At 46.7% G+C, this 7,058-nt stretch overlaps 1 pseudogene across 1 annotated transcript; it reads right to left on the reverse strand.

The window, feature by feature from the left end:
* Positions 1 to 588: 588 nt before the first annotated feature.
* On the reverse strand, positions 589 to 1,833 carry LOC311310238 (large ribosomal subunit protein uL30-like; annotated as a pseudogene). The gene is made up of 2 exons: positions 1,828 to 1,833; positions 589 to 1,107 (listed from the first exon to the last, which is right to left on the reverse strand). The product of its transcript is annotated as a large ribosomal subunit protein uL30-like (transcript).
* Between the last annotated feature and the right edge of the window lie 5,225 nt (positions 1,834 to 7,058).

The raw sequence follows: 7,058 nt of genomic DNA on the forward strand, positions 1-7,058 counted from the left end.
AAGAACACGTTTATTTTTTTATTACAAAGCCTACATACTGTAGTAAGTCTAATTATGTCCCATAGACAGAGAACAAGGGAAATCATTTTGATGCAGTTGGCATCTCATGTGTAAGTCTCAGTTCTACTCCCAGACCATAAACTAAACTAAACGCCCATAGAGAGAGAGAGAGAGAGAGAGAGAGAGACAGAGAGAGAGAGAGAGAGAGAGAGAGAGAGACAGAGAGAGAGAGAGAGAGAGAGAGAGAGAGAGAGAGAGGAGGGAGACTAAACTAAAGGCCCATAGAGAGAGATGGAGAGAGAGAGAAAGAGGGAGAGAGGAGGGAGACTAAACTAAACGCCCATAGAGAGAGGAGGGCACCAGCAGTGAACTGGTGGTTCGGAGAAGACCAATGACAACTTAGTCCAGAGAGGGGTATGGTCAGTCTATCCATGTTGTCCAATCAGGTACGTCGGTGAGAGTATCCTGAGAGTATCCCACATGCACATCTCTCTCTCTCTCTCTCTCTCTCTCTCTCTCTCTCCTCTTCAAAAATGGACTGGGGTACGAATACAACATAAATTTGGCTGCTGCCTCTCTGTTAACGTATCAATAGTTGAGAGCGCCAGGCGGCCTCAGTTGAGCTGTCTGATGATATCTGATGAAGTTGATGTCCGACGCCCTGGGCCCTGGGCTCCCAATGTCCTTCAGGAGACCTGCCGTGTTCCGGGCCACATGGCGAGCCACGGACAGCCTAAAAGGACACAGGAAGTTGTTGACCGCTAGGAGGTTCTTCGCCACAGCGTAGTTGTCATGGACTACGTCGTCCAGACGGGTGATGATGTCCTGGCCCATGTGCTGTTCAGTCAGGATGTTGTCAGTGAGAGGCACTCGTCGCTTGTTGATCTTGACCTGTCCTGAATCAGCACACGCACCGACGCACCGAATTCAGGTTGGGGAATCTGGAGGCCACATATGGTTCCACTATCTTCAGCATGGCCATGGTGGGTTCACTTTGACAAAGGCACCACTGAATATCTTCCTGAGACGTAACAGCTGGACCACCTTCATGGCTTTGGGGCTGACTCGTTTAATCTCTTTGGTGCGAACAGAGAGAACTCCTCCCCCCTAAATGATGAGGATAGCTGAAAAGCTACGACCATTTCATCTAAATGGTGTCAGACGTAGGTGTCATAAACATGCCTAGCGATTTGGTGTCAGATGACTTGGGGTGTTACGGCCTAATATAGGGACGATTAGGTACGCCTGCACGATTGATCCATCGGGCATCAACAAGATAAAAGAGTGTCATAAAGTTCACTTGAACACTCACTGCTACTGGAGATACTACAGGACTCAGCTCTCTCCCCCTCCCTTCTCTCTCTCACCATTCGGCGGCGATACAGTCTTTCGCTCCTTACAACGTCCTTGTGCTAGTTTTCCCATATTTCACTCCCTGTCTCCGGTGAAAAGAAAACATCCTTACTTGCTTGAAAGGTCTGTTTGAACCTCTTACTGCAAAATCACAAAAATGGCATCCAGTCCTACTACCTGTAGGAAAGATACCAAAGAACAGGAGGGCACAGAACCATCCAGTCCTCCAATAAAAACCACCACAGAGAGGGGTGGTACAGAACCACCTAGTGAGACAATTGAGGAAATGGCTAAAAACATGTCAGAGGCTATATGGGAAAAGCTCCATTTAATGAAGGTAAAGGATGAGATTCTGACAAAATATAACATTAAGGAAGAAGAGAGTGGAGGATGGTCTCTAGCTGGCAAAAGGAGAGCATGGGGTAAAACCACCCATCTTCCAAAAGACTCACAAGTACGCTTACAGTTGTGTACCATCATTCTTGGTTAAGTTAGTATATATCAAACCAAACTGGAGAAAATGCGAGTGGAGAGAATAAAAAAAGACTGGGAGGCAGGAGTCAAAAATCTTGTTGAGAAAATACGGGAACTAACCGTCAGACTGGCTGAAACCGAGAAGTGGAAGGAAGAACCACAGGGAGGGAGAGCTGAAATGGAGAGAGGAGTAGCGGAGATCACGAGAGGTCGAGCTGAAATGGAGAGAGGAGTAGCGGAGATCACGAGAGGTCGAGCTGACTTGGAGAGAGGAGTAGCGGAGATCACGAGAGGTCGAGCTGACTTGGAAAGAGGAGTAGCGGAGATCACGAGAGGTCGAGCTGACTTGGAGAGAGGAGTAGCGGAGATCACGAGAGGTCGAGCTGACTTGGAGATGGGCATAGCTGCCATAGTGAGAGACAGAGAGGGACTCAGAGGAGTGCTGCAGGCCCAGGAACAATACAGAGAGGAAATCAGGAGAACGCTGCAGACCCAAGAGCAATCCTTGTCCTAGCTGGCCGCAACAGCAAACTCATGGGCAGCTCCTCTCCCTCCCCCACAGGTCTCCAGCTCCATTTACGCTCCGGTGGGGGCTTATCTACCCCCACCACCGGGCTTCCTCTTGACTCCTTCCCCAGCGGGAGCTCCTTTCCCTGCGTCACAGGGCACTCTTGCTACTGCTGCTCCAGCGGGGGGCCCTCCCCCCACACCACCAGAGTGGGTAAGACGGCTACATGACGGCGGTACTGACCCAAGAACATGGAGATCGCCAGCGACCAGTGGGCTACTATTCTACTCCTTGACCATCTAAGCCTTGACCCAGTGTCACAGGGGTTTGGCCCCTGTCTACGGGCAGTCCAAGCAGTCTGCCTTGCGGTCCGGACTGTGTCCAGCTTAGTCCTGGACCAGACACTGATTGTCAGATGCCCACATGCCGTGCACACTCTCTCAAAGACCCGCTGGTCATGCCAGCTGCGGTCCGTCAATGCAATGTTAGACAATCTCCCTGCAGTCCTTCAGTGCCTATCCAGCATCAACAACCCCATGGCAGTACGTCTCCATGTCAAGCTTGCTAGATTCTCCACAGTGTACCTGTTGATGATGTTCAAGATTTTTTTGTCTGTGACCGAGAACCTGCACAAATATATGCAAAGTCAAACAGTATACCTTGCCAAAGCTGTAGAGTACAAAGGCGCTGTGTGTGCCACTCTAAAATAGATGCGCACAGATTAGAAGGCTGCTAAGCTGTATGATACAGCAAAGACCTTCTGTGTAGCCAACGGACTCTAGTTGTGGGACAGTGAGTGACCTAGGTGACGCAGAGCAGTTGAAAAGAAACTTGTTTCTACCTTGCCTTGACAGTAGGGCTGTAACGATTAAAATAATTTGCTAGACGATTAACTGTCTCAGAAATAATAGCGATTAATAACATAATTGTCAAAAAAGAGAGAGAGGAGTAAGTGAGTGGGAGAGAGACAGAGAGAGAGAGAGGGAGAGAGAGAGGGAGAGAGAGAGAGAGAGAGAGAGAGAGAGAGAGCTATAACCTGAGCAGAGAGGAGGGTTGAGTTCCAGCTCCCAGACCAAAGCCTCTGGTTTGGTTTAGGTACTTGTTAGCTTTGTTAGTTACAGTAACTATCTTGCTTCTAGAACCTATCATACACAACAGCCACTGTCTGGAAGTGCAACCATTATGAAATTGTACACTGTTGACAGGTCGAAATTGTACACTGCTGACAGGTGGAAACGTTGTGTTCGCTTAATACATCACTGTGGGAGCAAACAAGCTGTGTGCAGATATTCATCTTTATTCAATGTTGCCAGTATTCGTGTCCTGCACCTGTGGAATTTGTGGATGTGCGTGCACTTTCCAGCACTACATTTAGGCTAACTAACCATAGCAGTTAGGCATCTTGCAAGGTAACAAAAAGCACAGCTTTAGCAATAAACTTATCTACTACAGAATGACACGTATAGCTTATAGCTTACCCAGCTAGCAATCATTTGTTCTAAGAATGTTCTAAGAATGTGAAAACATTAGCAGAACGTGTTGGGAATGTTCCGGGGCGCCCCGGTAGCTCACCGGGTAAGGCTAGTCCTTCGCGTGGCGGACCCGGGTTCGATTCCCGGCTCGGGTCCTGTGCCGCATGTTCTCCCCTCTCTCTCTCCCACGTTTCCCGTCTCTCTCAAACTGTCCTGTCCCATTAAAAGCTGGAAAGCCCTAAAAAAAAAAAGAACGTGTTGGGAATGTTCCCACAACATTGGGGAACATTCCCAACACGTTCTTTTTTTTTTAGGGCTTTCCAGCTTTTAATGGGACAGGACAGCTGTCCCAGTTATGTCTTAACCCACTGCTAGCTGGGTTAAGACATAACTTATACATTGGAAGCTGAACAAGCTGATAATGTCGCTTCTCTGCAGCTGTGCACTGGTATCACTGAGCAGGAGTGCATGTGGCGCCTTTTCCTATCTTATCTCGTAATTAGGAGATCTTATCTCCTAATTAGGAGATACGGATCTCGTAATTAGGAGATAAGGCAAATGACGTGTACAAGGGCTCCGTCTATTGGCCAATCTCTGACCAGTGCCCTGCCCCTGAGACAGTTGGTGCAAAAGTCATTAGTGTACCCACAGACATAAATGCGTGTACCCTTAGCTGCTGATTTGTTGTTGTGTTTGTATGAGAGAAATTAAATCCTACAAGTGTGCAACATTTCTCTGTGACTACGAATTTACTCCTACAAGTGTGCAACTTTTCTCTTTGACTACGAATTTACTCCTACAAGTGTGCGACTTTTCTCTCTGACTACGAAATTTACTCCTACAAGTGTGCAAATTTTCTCTGTGACTTTGAATTTACTGATACGCATGTGTGACTATTTTTCTACGACTACAATTCCACTGTTACAGGTGTTCAGCACTTTTGCACCAAAAATACCTTCATACAAGTGGGGAAGCTTTATTTCGTTTCTAAAGACGTTTCTAAAGATCATATTACAGAGGCATGTGAAAACCACAACAAGCCCTCGCTCTATGGAAGCACAACTAGCGATTCATAAAAATAAATGGATGAAAACAACCATTTAGCGGCAGAAAATACATTTTTTAGAAGCTGCATTCTCGGTGTCCCGTCCGCCGCCATTACATGGATATACTTGGCTCGCACGGGATTTTAAATTTCTTCTACAGGCCTCCAAATTACACCAAAGTTATCTCGGTGAGTTAAACATCTTATAATATGCCGTAAATAAGGTCCAGGTTGTCGAAAAAGAGCATTCTCCTTTAAGACTGAGCCCTAGCGACGGGTCTGTATTGTATTCTTAGGTTTGTGCCTCTGACACAAGCCCCCAGGATTCGAAATCTAAAGTGAAGGCCTATTGAACCGCGCCATCTTGGCTAGATTTGTAGTCATTTGGCTATTTCCGGTGACTTTTGTACTTGCTCAGTTGAGCTTTTCTGTCCGACGCGCGTCCACGCACGTTCCCGGCTCTCCCCGCTTTGATTTAGCAATGAAAACCGGCTTGCATATTAACCTGTTTTTGTAAAATATATCCATTGGAGAAATTATTTTTTCATCCAGGCATCTTAGTTTTAACAGGTTAATTATAACTGAAGATGTTTTGTTTGCTAGTAGATGGTATTCATTCCGTTCGCGATAACGTTATTGCAGCCAAGCTAAATTCCTCCAGGGAGCCAGTGACCGGCGAGTTGAAGAGCTTCACTCCCCGCCAGCAGGAGCTTTGGCCGCTGCTACCGCATCTCGGATAACCCGCTGAGTTCGTGGCTGCTATTTCACATTCGCCCTTGATCAATCCCAATACCGATCCATGGTAATAATGAATCAATCGTTCAGATCGGCAGTGCTGCATGCATGTTACAACATCATTTTTAGCTTTATTAACATAACCATAGACTACATTTATCTCTCTAACGTTAGGCTATCCATCTTACACCAGTCGGCCATTCGATAGCTAGAAGCGGTCAACGCCAACGTTGACCGTGGACGTGGACGCGCGTGGGACAGAAAAGCTCTACTGCGCAAGTACAAAAGTCACCGGAAGGCCAGAAAAGCACAACTGCGCAAGTACAAAAGTCACCGGAAATAGTCAAATGACTACAAATTTGCCAAGATGGCGCGGTTCAATAGGGCTTCATTGTTGATAGCGGTCAGTGAATGGAGTGGCTGTATCCAGTTCTATTAATACATCCATGCTCTGACAGTAGGCTATTGCTCTCCTTCTCTCCGTGCGTCAACTGTCCCTTCATGACTCCTGTTTTTTTTCGAAGTTGATATTAACTAGGCTATAGCCTAGTATCCACTATGCCTAGTATATAGCTCACATTTGTAAATCACCTGTTTGATTTTTATAATGTGATGTGAACGGAGCGTTACAGTGTATAGGCCTATTCCTATCGTTTTTGTGCGTGGCTGTAAGCTAGCGCACCAAAGATAGCAAATGACTGGTTGTCACTCCCTCCCTCCCTCCCCCATCGTGTTTTGTTGACCTGCAGCTCTGTTGTCATCACAAGAGGCAGTGGTCCCAGAACACAAAAACACTGCAAATTTTCCAGGTCCTTGTGGTGTAGTAGATAGGGAGTCTGCCTCCCATGCTGAAGGTTGTGGGTTCAAGCCTTGGTGTGGATGATATTTTGTCACTGGATGTTAAAGAAGCTATATAAAAATGTGGTTACCTGGTGGTGCTATGTCAGTTATTGAATTTATGTGCAGTAATTGAATATTTGAAATACTCCTGTTTTGAAATTATGGCTACAGTATTGTCTCAGTAATTACCCATTATATATTAGGCTATACTTTGCATGTATTTACCAGGTAAATTTTTAGTTTTTGTGCATGGCAGTAAGCCAGCACACCAAAGATAGCAAACTCTCAGGCCCCTCGGTGGTGTAGTGGGTTAAGCATCTGACTCCCATGCTGGAGACCATGTCGAGAACAATGGCATGGCATTCTAGGTTCTAGCCTGGACTAGGGAAAACTCTTTTCTTTTCCTTCCCTTATGCCCTGACCCAGTTGGTTTTCTTACTGCCTTTTCGACTGATAGATCTTGGGACCCTAGAACAGCTATTAGGGCACAAAAACCATCACCCCCTCCCTCCATTCAGAATGTACCGTTGGTGTATGTCCCACCACCAGCTCTTCCAGACTCCACCCCTGGGCAGACCAACCACCTTCAGTCTAGGGACCCGAGCAGTGTGCATGATCCTGCCCCCGCTCT

Source organism: Borostomias antarcticus, assembly GCF_949987555.1.
Source record: "Borostomias antarcticus genome assembly, chromosome: 6".
NCBI lineage: Eukaryota > Metazoa > Chordata > Actinopteri > Stomiiformes > Stomiidae > Borostomias > Borostomias antarcticus.